This window comes from Sorex araneus, chromosome 5 (genome assembly GCF_027595985.1).
Source record: "Sorex araneus isolate mSorAra2 chromosome 5, mSorAra2.pri, whole genome shotgun sequence".
NCBI lineage: Eukaryota > Metazoa > Chordata > Mammalia > Eulipotyphla > Soricidae > Sorex > Sorex araneus.
Window position 1 is genome coordinate 210,282,565 of NC_073306.1, and position 13,524 is coordinate 210,296,088.

At 46.7% G+C, this 13,524-nt stretch overlaps 1 protein-coding gene across 2 annotated transcripts in view; it reads right to left on the reverse strand.

The window, feature by feature from the left end:
- Positions 1-13,524, reverse strand: part of GPRIN3 (GPRIN family member 3) — an 80,126-nt gene that overhangs the window by 37,292 nt on the left and 29,310 nt on the right. The gene's annotated exons all lie outside the window — the stretch shown is intronic.

The window sequence follows — 13,524 nt, forward strand, 5'->3', positions numbered from 1 at the left end:
AGGAGAGGGGACAAAGGGGAATGCCCTGCCGCAGAGCAGGGTGGTGTGGGTGGGGAATGGGGTGGAGGTGGTGAGAGGGATACTAGGAACATTGGTGGAGGTGAATGGGCACTGGTGGAGGGATGGGTAAACGATCACTGTATGAGTGAAGTGCAAACTTATGACAAAAGTTCCTAAGTCTGTAACTGTATATCATGGTGATTTGCTAATAAAAAAAAGCAACCGAAAACCCCCCCCCAAAACTTGCCTTCATCACCAGGTTTCTTCACTCAGTGTCATGCTACAACCACTGGTGATGTGATGTGGATGAACCCGAAACTTCCTAACTCTACCATAAGGAACATTTTAGCCACGATGAACACACGCTTGTTTCTCTGAAATATGTCACTCTCAGACTTCACACCCACCATCTTAGTTTTCTTTTGTCATTCTATCTAGTTCTTCGTATGGTTTCTCCTCGTGCAAAGGCTATGTCAGGATGGTCCCTATTTCCTTGGCCACTTTGAGGAACCCCCTCTTCTCTCCCCCTGGGCACACTTCATTTAGCTCCAGGGCTTTGTAACTCACCTCACCACTTACTGCTGCAGCAATATTGCTGTATAACGAGTCAGCCCGGAGCTTCATGTCACACGGCAGTGAGCACTTTTTGATTCAGGAAGTTAAAACTAAGTGAGAAAATGATTTCTAGGGAAACTAAATGACATAAAACTTCAAATCTTATTTCTGACCACTGCGCTTTTAAACCTATATTGTGAATTTAGGAAAAAAAGAACTATGATATCCATGTAATTTACACAAGAGCCAATGTGGAGCTCTTATATTTCAAAATAGTGCTTTAAATCGTTCCCATATTTTAGCTCTCACAGGTTCTGTACAAACATGCCATTCATGTCTTTCGCTAATCTTTGGTTCCTAAATGAGAGCTTTCAGTCACTTACTTGTCACACGTATCGCATATTCTAAATTTCCTTTCCTCTCCATTCATTGCAACTGGTCAATCCTAGGTAATGATTGATTACATTTTCAAGTTCAGCGTAGTAAAACGTCACTCCTTTGGATTACCTGGTAGCATGCAGTAACAGATGATGGTAACTTAGAGAAAATAGTTTGCTAGAATAATAGAAACAAATCCCCAAAGCTCTTACTTTACGTAGGCAGTGTCTGAAGAGTGGAGCTCACTGCTGCCTAGAGCCCCCATACACAGGACCATTTCCAAGGTCCACTTTACAAATAGGGAAACCAAGGCATGGAGATGTTAAGTGATATGCTCCAGACTATACTACTGAGATGCGGCTAAACCCAGATTTGAACCCAAGATGTGTGACTACAAATGGTGCAGCCTATCGAATATACGGTGTCATCATAGTGTTGAAAGGGAGATTGTAGAAGTAGGCTCAGAAGAGAGTGTCATCGGAATTGAGTAAAGAATCACTGGGATAAATTAACTGTAATACTTCCACCAACACCACACCCTTGTTATCAAAGGCCTGGGTAAGAACCTAATTGCTTCTTGCTTAGGGGAGATAAGGACAACTTGATTTTATTTCCAAGACCCTGGCTGCACAGAAGGAAACACATTTTTTTTTTTTTTTTGCTTTTTGGGTCACACCTGGCAATGCACAGGAGTCATTCCTGGCTCATGCACTCAGGAATTATCCCTGGCGGTGCTCAAGGGACCATATGGGATGCTGGGATTCGAACCCGGGTCAGCCGCGTGCAAGGCAAATGCCCTACCCGCTGTGCTATCACTCCAGCCCCAGGAAACACATTTCTTAACAGCAAGTAGAAGCGGATTTGGGGAAGAAGGACATCAAATGTTGTCCACTATATGGAGCATGAAGGAAAAAATTTCAATCCTGTTGACTAAATGTTTGCACTGGTGGCTGTATAAGAAATGTCTCGATTGCCTTACCATGCCTCGGGGCCTCCTTCACCTGGGGAAGCCACCTTCCCCCTTTTCTCTTCCACATCTCACCTCAAGTCACTCTGCAGAGCCCTGATTTTCCCACTTGAGCTGGATTACAACAAAGTCAAATATCTATTGTCAGGGAAAACTTTCCCAGATCCCAAATAGTTACTGATTCCTGTATTACCGATTCCTTCACAATCTAATTTTTTTTCTTTTTTTTGCTTTTTGGGTCACAACTGGCGATGCACAGGGGTTACTCCTGGCTCCTGCTCAGGAATCACTCCTGGTGGTGCTCAGAGGACCATATGGGATACTGGGAATCGAACCCGGGTCAGCCTTGTGCAAGGCAAATGCCCTACCTGCTGTGCCAAGGCCTTTTTGTTATTCCCACTATGCCACTGAAATGGGTATTGCTAAAGTCTCCCAGGACTGGATTTTGGCCAAATGCTTTTCTCCTCTTTGTTGACTTTTGGGCAGGATTTGACACTTTAAGCATCCTGTCCTTCTGGAAGCTCTTTCTAGACCATGAAATGCTCTTTTTCTTTTTCTCTTTTTTTTTCAGGCTATGCTTTGGTTCTTTTACCCTCAATTCAATTCCTCAGTGTTGGCACTTCTCAGGCCTTGTGCTCCTCTCATTTGGGGTATACAGACATCTTTGGGTTCATTGGTCTCAACTCCATCTCCAGTAGAACTATCAGTCTCCAAGATAGTAGCTTTCCATTAGAAGAGTTAGTAGTAATTCAAACTAAATGCCCCCAAAACTCTCTTTACTTTTAAGCATGCTCCTTTTTAATTGTCACTGTCACTGTCATTGTCATCCATTGTTTATCAATTTGCTCGAGTGGGCACTAGTAAGGTCTCTATTGTGAGTCTTGTTGTTACTGTTTTTGGCATATCGAATACGCCACGGGGAGCTTCCCAGGCTCTGCCATGCCTCTTTAATCACCTCAGTAAACGTGACCTCTATCTCCTCACACAAACTAGAAACATCACAGTCACTCATCTTTCTCTCCTCATACCTCACATGTACCCCCCAAATCTTCTAAATCTTTGTTTAAGTATCTCTTCAACCTATGGGCACCCTGCTTGGTCTCACATATTGCTGATTCTGTGTAGGTACTTACCAGATTTTGCCAGATTTATGTCAAGAATTTTCTATAAAAACTGACTGTCTTCAATGAGTACAGTACCTTGTTCCATTCTCCCCAGGGTTGACAGGGGGATTTTTCAAAAAACGCAAATAGCATTGCAGAATTTTCAGGTCTTAATTAAAATCCCGCACGGACTCCCACACATATCACGAGGAAGTCCAGCGCCCTGAGTCTGGCTCTTTCTGATAAGGCTCCACCTACCACACTGGCCTCAACACTTGTTAAGCTCCAAGTCCCCTTTCTCCAACCCCCGAGATGGATCCACGGTTACTCAGGCACGACGGTCCTTCTCAGGCATCGTCCGTGGTGCTTCCTGATTCCCGAATGCCCTATGTAGGGGCTGGATTGTCTCCCCAGATGTAGGACCCCCCATAATCTATGTGAGCCGACCTGCAGAGAGGGGAAGGGCTTGGTGGGCAGAGTCGGATGAGGAGGATGAGCTCGTACTGCCAGCAGAGACCTAAGCAACCGCTGTGAGAAAATGGAAAAATCTGGATATAAAAACAAATCAAGGGGAGAAGTTCTTCGAAGAAACAGAGATGACCACCACGCACTACACACCGGGAACATCCCAAAATGATGGCGACCATTGGAATCCGGGAGTGAGACATGGACAGACGCTCCCTGGACGTCCGTGGAGGGAACCGACCCTGCTGGCCCCTGGGCCACCTCCCTTCTGCCCTCTGGAGAGTGGGTGAGTTCTGTTGCTTGGAGCCAACTGTAGCCCCGGTCTTGGAGCTGGTGGCTCCAACAAACGAATATGCCTTTCCTTGGTCTTTACTCCCCTGCGAGCCTGCATGCAGCTCAGTAGCTGCTCCCCTAGGAGGAGTTTTAACTGCATCACTCCCGCGCCCATCCTAGCCCCTGGCCGAGACGCCTCTGCTCTGCTCTTCCATCGCTCTACGTCACTCTGCACTACAGTGCACTGTCACTCTATCCCGCGGTAAGAAGTCGTCACACTGTCGGGCCACGGAGAACAGACAGGACGTCATCAGCACTCCCTGTGTCCTGCATGGAACAGGCCAGTAAAGGAACGGTATGCTGCTAACATTTGGTCATTGTCACCGCACCTTAAAAAAGTGTAATTTTATTTCCTTCAGATAAAATATGGCAGGAGCGATAGCACAGCGGGTAGGGTGTTTGCCTTGCATGCGGCCAACCCGGGTTCGATTCCTTCATCCCTCTCGGAGAGCCCAGCAAGCTACCAAGAGTATCCCACCCGCATGGCAGAGCCTGGCAAGCTCCCCGGGGCGTATTCGATATGCCAAAAACAGTAACAACAAGTCTCACAATGGAGACATTACTGGTGCCCGCTCAAGCAAATTGACGAGCAACAAGATGACAGTAATACAGTGCTACAGATAAAATAATACAGAATATCAAGTAGAATGCTTATAAATTAATGGGAAAAACAAGAGCTCACGTTAAGCCAGCATTGGAGTACCGAGATGTAGTGCTAATTAAGTACTTGAACAGGAAGACCAGTTCTATTGCTGCGGTGAATTGTCCAGTTGCAACCATGAGAATTCACCCATGCTACCTCAAATCACAAACTACCCACTTTGCTGTTTTCCCCAGTGCTCTGACTAGCAGTTTGTAACAAAAAATAAATATGATCTGAACAAATGGTAGAAACATCCTTGTTAAGCATTAAAATCAGGAGAGATTAAAAATGTTTCCAACACATCTTGACTAATCTTGCCCGGAGCTCCGTGTTGGGCACCATTACTAGGACAATGTATAGATGTATGTGCTCATTAAACAGGATCAAACTTGGTAGGATGGTAGCCTGAGAATTAATTTCTCTGAACTCTTGGCACTTTACTATGACTTTTCATTTCTATTCATGTACATGTGTTTATTTGTACAACTTTACATGACCGCAAACTCAGCAATCTGTAAGGAGTGAATACATTTTTAGATAAGTATGATCTACCAAGCCTGAATTAAGAATAAATAGAAAATCTGAGTCCGTTGAATAGAAATTCAAATATTCCCCTCCCCATATATGACTTTACCAGTGACTTTTGCCAAACTTTTAAGTAATTACATAAGTCCATTATACTCAGACTTAAAGAAAAATCAGAGGAAATAATTCTAAGTACATTTATTAGCATTATTCAAGGTCAGCATTATCCAAGGTCACTAAAAGTAGAAAACAAAACAACAAAAAAGGAAGACAAAGAAGACATTTTGCTGAACTCATGTACACAGAGGTAAAGATTCTCAATAAAATTACAGTAAATCAAGTTCAACAATGCATCAAAACAATCATAGATCATGACCAAGTGGGCTTATTCCAGACACATGTGCATGATTGAATAAATACAAATCAATGCAATGCACAGTATCAACAAAAGGGAAGGCAAAAATCACGATAATCTAAATAGATGCTGAGAAAGCATCTGACATGATTCATCACCCATTTATGATAGAAACTCAATAAAATGGAGATGGAAGAGCCCATCTCAGCATTACGAAGGACATACACTATAAATCTATGACTAACAGCAGACTCAATGGTGAAAAGCTAAAAGCATTTTCTTTCAATCAAGGAAAAGCTTTCCATTACTACCACTTCTATTGAATTTAGTATTAGAGGTCTAAGCCAGAAAAACTGGATTCAAAACATAAAAGGATTCCAAACTTGGAAAAAACATATTGTTATTTGCAGATGTCATAAGCATATAAGAAACCCCCTGCCAAAATCTATTTCAATTAATTAGTATCAGCCAATCTAAACAGAAAACTAATGGATGGAAATCTGTGGCATTCCTGTACAACTACTACAACAACAACAACATCTAACAAATAATGGGCAGGTAACTCGAATAAACACTTCTCCAGGGCCTAAGACACGACACAGTGGGAAGGGGGCTTGCCTTGCATGCAGCCGAACTGGGTTTGCTACCCAGTCTCCTCTAGGATAACTTAGGCCAGCCAGGTGTGACCCCTGAGCAGTGCCAGGTGTGTGGCCCCCAACAAAAACAAAAGCCACTTCTCCAAAGGAAGCTGCAAATGGTCAACAAGCATGTGACAAACTGCTCAGCGCCCCACGGTCCTGCATCAGGGGGGACCACAGCGGGGCGGTGGAGAGCTGGTATGGAGGGGAGGGGAGAGGAGGGCACTTGATTTGCAGGCAGGGGTTCCTTTCCGGGCATCCCATAGGGTCCCCCCACCCCGAGCCCTGCCAGGAGCGATTTTAGTTTTGGTGACTAAAATCAAAACCCAAAACTGAAAAATATCATAAAAGATCACGGTGAGGTCCCACCTGGCACTTGTACGAACAGCCGACATCACCGCAGCAGGTAGGGAGCGGCGGTGCAGAGAGAACTTTAGAGCTTTTGTGCACGGCCGGCGGGACGACGCATGGGTCCCACCATTCTCTAAACCGTTTCTTTGTGAGGTGAAGGGGGTGAGGAGATGGCATGGAGGTCCACGGAGCTCAGGGAGTTCTTTCTCCCCACAATGATGTCAAAGACGTAACTGGAAACTCAGCTAATCAGGAAATAACAGTCTGGACTTGTTTACTTTTAGGAATCTATTAATCTGCTTATGTGCCATACATGCGGTTATATTCCCCTCCGAGGGCAGTGCGGACCACTGCTGACTCCCTCAGAGTGATAAGGACGGTGGCAGCTGTTTGGCCCGAGGACCACCTGTTAGTAAGGCTGACAGGCTCGTCAAGGGCTTGCTTTCCTGCCTTGCTTGGGAAAGCCCCTGTGTACCTGCAGCTTCCGAGAAGGGATCTGGCAGGGCCTTTCCAGGGGCTGCTCCTGGGAGCTCAGCTCCTGCACCGCTGGGCCACACCCGAAAGCACCGAGCAGGAAGCTCGCTGTTTTCACCGTCTACCCCAAGCCGCACGGCAGAAGAGAACTAATTCTCTTGGAGACCTAAGCGCAGGGCCCGGGGTAGCTGCTCAAGAGCTGCAGAGATGAACAAGACTCAAGCCCCGCTTTAGGGATTCACATCTTTCTGCTGGGGGGAAAAAAGGCAGTTTCAGTTCCCAGGGTTTCAATAGTCACACAGGGGAGAGAGAGAGAGAGAGAGAGAGAGAGAGAGAGAGAGAGAGAGAGAGAGAGAGAGAGAGAGAGAGAGAGAGAGAGAGAGAGAGAGAGAGAGAGAGAGAGAGATGGAGAGAGAGAGGGAGAGAGAGAGGGAGAGATGGAGAGAGAGAGAAAGAGAGAGGGAGGGAGAGAGAGGGAGAGAGAGAAAGAGAGAGGGAGAGAGAGAGACACACTCCTTCCAACAGGTGCAACCAGGGAGGGCTCCCAGGGCACCGGAGGGGCGCTGCCAAAAGACGGGCAGTGGGCATCAGAAATGTCACCAATGGGGGCTGGAGTGACAGTACAGTGCGGGGAGTGTTTGCCTTGCACATGGCCGACCTGGGTTCAATCCCTAGCATCCCATATGGTCTCCCAAGCACCGCCAGGAGTAACTCCTGAGTGCAGAGCCAGGAGGAACCCCTGAGCATCACTGAGTGTGATCTAAAAAGCAAAACAAAACAAAACAACAAAAAAAGAAATGTCACCAACGACCACCCCGAGCCACCCTGATCACCGTCACCTACAGTGGGCACTGGGAACGGCTCCGAGTTTAATGGGTGAGGAGGAAGGCGTGCTAACAGCGGGCCTGGGACGTGGGAATGATGTTATTTACACGTGTAACGTTCTCCCGTGCATGTTACCTAGTAATTCGCACGCGGACCATTTATCTAGCAGTGTATAGCATTTAACAGTGACTCAACAAATCTATGCCCTCGGGAAGCTCTTTTTTATGTACAAAGTAGGGACAATAGGGTGAGGGACACAGGGGCAGGCGCCCTGGCCTGGGACGCACAGGGGAGCATCTGGAAGGGAAACCGCCAGGTGCTGCTGCGTGGGAGGGGCCTGGGGCGGGTCCGCGGGAGCACCCTGGGGTGAGCAGAGGCAGAGCCCAGGGAGAGGCGGGGCGGGGCGGGCGGGGCTGGACCGAGGAGCCCTTGAACATCTCAAGGCCAGATGCAAGGCTGCTGCTCACCAGGCGGCCGGCTGGCGTGAAGGGCGATTGGGGGAGTGAGAGAGGGAGCCGGTGCTGGACCTAGGCGCGGGGGGCGCGGGGGGCAGAGACGTGGGGGGCAGAGACTGGGGTGGCAGAGATGCGGGGGGCAGAGACGCGGAGCGCGGGGGCCAAGGGGCCTTTCACAGGCACGAGGCCGTGGGGAACCAGCAGCAACAGCAGCAGCTGAGGGGGAGGACGGAGGGACAGGTGTAGAAATAGGGACCAGGTCAAATCACGATGCACCCAGAGTGACCAGGGGGCCAAATTCTGTCATGACCCAAAAGGCAACAACTGACTTAGCACCCTGCTAGAGTTAGGGAAGACTAATCTGGCCTGAGCACTGTAGTCTGAGATCTATGGCGAGACGCCCCCAGGAGAGCCACCCGACAAGCTCAATGTTTCACTTGCTGCTGTGTCCTTACAAAATAACAAGTATTAAGAAGTAGAATTAAGATGTTAATTAAATGAATGTAAGGAGACACACGCCCTAGTTGTTCTCTTGCCCGTGAGTGAAGGGTTTCCAGAGGCGGGCGTGCGGCCACACCTGCGTGCGGCTACCCTGCAGCTGGGGAAGCGGAGAGAGGAGGGAAGGCCAGGCTGAGAGACGGAGTGCAGAGACTAGCAGGGGGGCAGCGTGAGACGGGAATGGGGCTCAGTGAGACGGAATGGGGGCTCAGTGAGACTGGGACAGGCACACGGGGAGGATGGAATCAACGACATCTGGTCTCCAACCAGCCGGGCCCTGGTTTCCTCCTCTGTCCACCCATGGCATCGGCCCTCCTGGGTGGGGAAGTGGCCCGAGTCCACCAAACACAGGAAGGGAGGGAGGGAGAGGAGGGGAGAGAGAGAGAGTGAAAGAGAGACAGAGAGAGAGACAGATAGACAGACAGAGACAGAGAGAGGAGAGAGAGGAGAGAGAAGAAAGAAGAGAGAGGAGAGAGGAGAGGAGAGGAGAGGAGAGGAGAGGAGAGGAGAGGAGAGAGGAGAGGAGAGGAGAGGAGAGGAGAGGAGAGGAGAGGAGAGGAGAGGAGAGGAGAGGAGAGGAGAGAGAGCAAGAGAGAGTGAGAGAGAAAAGAGAGAGAAGAGAGAGCAGGGAGAGAGAGGAGGGAGAGAGAGAAGAGAGAGGAGAGAGAGAGGAGAGAGAGCAAGGAAAGAGAGAGGACAGAGGGAGGAGAGAAAGGAGAGAGAGAAGAGGGGAAAAGAGAGGAGAGAAGAGAGAGAGGAGAGAGAAAGCGAGAGTGAGAGAGAGAGAGCGAGAGAGAGATAGAGCGAGAGAGAGAGAGAGAGAGAGAGGAGAAAGAGCGAGCGAGCGAGAGAGAGAGAGAGAGAGAGAGAGAGAGCGAGCGAGAGAGAGCGCCGAGAGGCACGGGACTCCCGGTGGCCGGGGACTACACACACCCGGGCTATACCGCAGATGCGCGTGTTTCGGAGAGAGGAGGATTGGGGTGTGGAAGGAACCCGATTGCGGACAAGGAGCTTATGGAAACGCCTGGTCCTGGCCCAGCTCTGTAACTGCTGTCCAAAGCTTAGTTTTCCCTGGGGCGGAAACGCTACATTAGGTTTCACTTAGATTAATTACTTCCTTGCTTGACTCGGTCCGTGTCTCTCCTTCTCCCCTTACAGAATACACCTCTCCACTCCCAGCCGCCTTCCCAAACGGATGTCGGAGTAACTCTCAGATTCTCTCAATGTCCGTAGCAAGAGCGCTGGCAGGAAGGAGATTCAACAGGAATGCCAGCTTGAAAAAAGATAAAAACGTTCATGTAAAAACCCCACTCCAGTGAAACTACCGCTGTGCCCTCATCGTGCTGTGCAGAGGATTGAGTGTCTGTAGCCTTGGAACAGTGCTCCCCCAAACCTTGAGCCCGGTGCTCTCATTACTGTGTCTGGGGCTGCTTTGATATCTCTGTTAGAGCAAAATTCCTCTTTCCCCGGTGCCTTCCTTTGTTTTGTCTTTGTTATAGCAGATAGGCTTTCGTCTCACCTCAGAGCCTGGCTCAGAGTCACAGAGCTTGCTTTTTAAAAAGTACTGTGGTTCTCTTGCCTTTTTCTTCAAAGTGTTCCAACTTAAGTGTAAATTAATTTATATGATTCTTCTATGATAGTTTCATGTCTCTTTAGCTTTTTGTCATTAATGCCAGAAGCTTCTGGCTTTCAAAGGAAGTAGAAAACAAAACTCTCAAAGGAGAAAACTCACCAGGTTCTGACAGGAAATATTAAAGATTTAAAATAATAAAATTAGAAGCAATAATATTTTTTAGAAGAACTGCTAATCTTACATGGATTTGGAAGGCAGCACCACAAAAATACTAATTTGAATGCTTAAAAAAGCAAATTCATTTTTAAAAAACCTACTCTCTCATTCAAATTCTTAAAGAATTCATTACTGAAACCAGTGGAAAATTGAAATTGAAATCAGTGAAGATTCTGAAAGTTTGTACTTAGTTTTTGGGGCTCTTTAAATAATATATAAAGGTTAAATTAAAAAGCTAGCTAATGTGCTCCTAAGAGAACATTCTAGAAAAGCATCACAAGAGGGTAGGAGGAAAAAGGCTCAATCGTTACTAGGATGAATTTTAAGGTATTAGTGAAGATTTAAAACTACAAGGACAACAGCAAAAACTGTGACAAAAAATTCTGCACATTAAAGAAACAACCATAAAGTCAAATAAGGGAGAAGGCATTTGCACATCCTACGTCTATTGAGATTAGGAGAGTAAGAGGAGCTGAGGAGCAGCTCAACAGGTTAAAACACATGTATCAGTAGGTGTGGCACAAAAATGAGAAAGGAAGGCGGAGGGATAGTAATTAACATCTTAAATTTGTAAAAATTATGGTAACTTTTTATTTAAAATGGGCATAAATTCTGAATAAAATCTTCAATAAAATACATACAGAATGCCAGACACATGAAGAGATGGTCATCTTTACTCGTCATTAGGGAAACGCAAATCCCAGCCACAACAGCACTGAGAAACCATCTCACACCTGAGGGGATGGCTAATATGTAAAAGCTAAGCAACTAGAGTCGACAGGAAGTGCTATGAACTGTCAACCCAGGGGCCCTCTGAAAACAAAGATTCTCCAAAAAAGACCCAGCTCTTCTACTGCTGGGTATTTGCCTAACGAATAACAGAACACTAATTTAATGACAGATTTGCCCTGATGTTCACTGCAGCATTAATCTGAATAGTCGATACAAGCAAATCACCTCAGTGCCCAACGATGAATGGATGAATGAAAGGATAAGGATAGAGAAGATGTGTGTGTGTGTGTGTGTGTGTGTGTGTGTGTACACATATAATGGAATATTATGCAACCATAATAATAGATTTTTTTTTCTTTTTTGGCAACATGGGTAGATCTAAAGGGTAGATCATTTAATAAATGAAACAAAATAAATTAGATGAAAAAGGACAAACATCGTAGGATCTCTTGCATACAAAGCAAGTGAACAAAACAAAACAAAGTCTCACTATGGTTAAAGAAGAAGAAGGAAGCGAGCTTGGGAAGCAAGTAAAACCGACCCATTGCATGCGGGTGGATGGAAACTAGACTCCGGCTGCAATCATTAGGTTGTGCACATGGGTGCTGAATTATGTTCGTACATAGCCTATTAAATGCATTTCTCCTGTTATTTCATTCTGTTTTTCTGGCCCTCCTCAACAGTGCTCAGGAAGCAGAGGAGACACTTGGTGAAACTTGCCAACTGGTCAGGTGGTCCAGTGGTATGAGCCATGGAAATGGAGCTGCTCAGGTTGGTAGTATCTGGGGTCAGTGGCAATGAGATGCCAACGTTTGGTTTGAAAGCCTATGCCTGAAGGCCGAGAAACCTCTCTCACTCCCAAATAAAGTTCTTAGCCAACGACACAATAAAAATTCAGAAATACAATTAAGCTGAGAAAACGAGATGTTACATAAAGGAGGTGAAGTTTGAGCTAGATCCTAAGGGTGACATAAATGCTAACCCAAAGCAGTACTTTGACAAAGGTGAGAGAAAGGACATTTAGGGAGGAAGGACAATGTAATAAGCAATAAAGCGATAGCACAGCGGGTAGGGCATTTGCCTTGCATGGCAGACCCGGGTTCGATTCCTCCGCCCCTCTCGGAGAGCATGGCAAGCTACCGAGAGTATCCCGCCCGCACGGCAGAGCCTGGCAAGCTCCCCGTGGCATATTCAATATGCCAAAAACAGTAACAACAAGTCTCACCATGGAGACATTCCTGGTGCCCGCTCGAGCAAATCGATGAACAGGACGACAGTGCTCCAGTGCTACTAATGATATGAGTACTCATACACAAAAGGTGATCTGTGTATTCTACTGCGGTGGATTCAACCAACCAACTCTCAGTGGAGTGGAGTGGACTGGGATTTTCAACACTGGCTAGAGACCGGACTTGAGCTTTCTCTGTCTGTCTGTCTGGGTGGCAGACACGGCTAGGGGGCTGAATTAGCGCCAGCCAGGCGCAAGGCCAGAATTTTTCAGCTCTGTCCAGTCTCCTGCCTGGACTCTGTAAAGCCGCGTGCCTTTGGTATCGGGAGAACCTAAGCAAAGACTCAGGGAAAGGAAATGGAAGCTCACTGTGGTACAGCGCGGGCCACTCTGCCCGGAATGAAAAAGAATATGAAGTCAGCAGGGATATGAACGGGACAGCCCGGGGTACCCACTGGAGAACCAGACTCCTGACCCACATCTATCATAACTGCACTTCAATGTCTGGTTAAAAAATAAACTCTTTAAAAAAATGTCCAAGTTGTATGTATACTGTGAAATAGCTGATGGCCAATAAACCAAAATGTGGAACAAAAGAAGTGTGCAACTTTAGAAATATTTTTGATAGTAGGAGAATACTAATACACCCTAACATTAAGAAAGATTGCTAGGCTTAATTCATGACAATCTTGCTTTAAACTCATTATTGCAAAGATCAAAGAAAAATGTTTTGGCTCAGTAAGCACATCAAATGACTAAAAACAATTTCAATTTCCTTGGGAATTGCTGCAATTTAAAATTACTCATTTGAAGGGACCACTGATGATGGTTGGAGGCTCGCTCGGGATGGAGATGCTGAAAGTAGACTATGGACCAAACATGATGGCCACTTAGTACCTGTACTGCAAACCATAGCACCCAGAAGGGGAGAGAGAGCAAGCGGGAACGTGCCTGCCACAAGGCAGGGGGTGGAAAGTGGGGGTGTCGGGAAGGACACTGGGAACATTGGGGGTGGAGAACGGGCACTGGTGGAGGGATGGGTACTCGATCATTGCATGGCTGAAACATAATCAAGAAAGTCTGTAAGTCTGTAACTGTATCTCATGGTGATACATTAAAATTTAAAAAATTTTAAATAATAAAATAAAATTACTCATTTGGACGGGACACACTGAATAATGGGGCCATCATATTTCAGAGCCACCAGGGT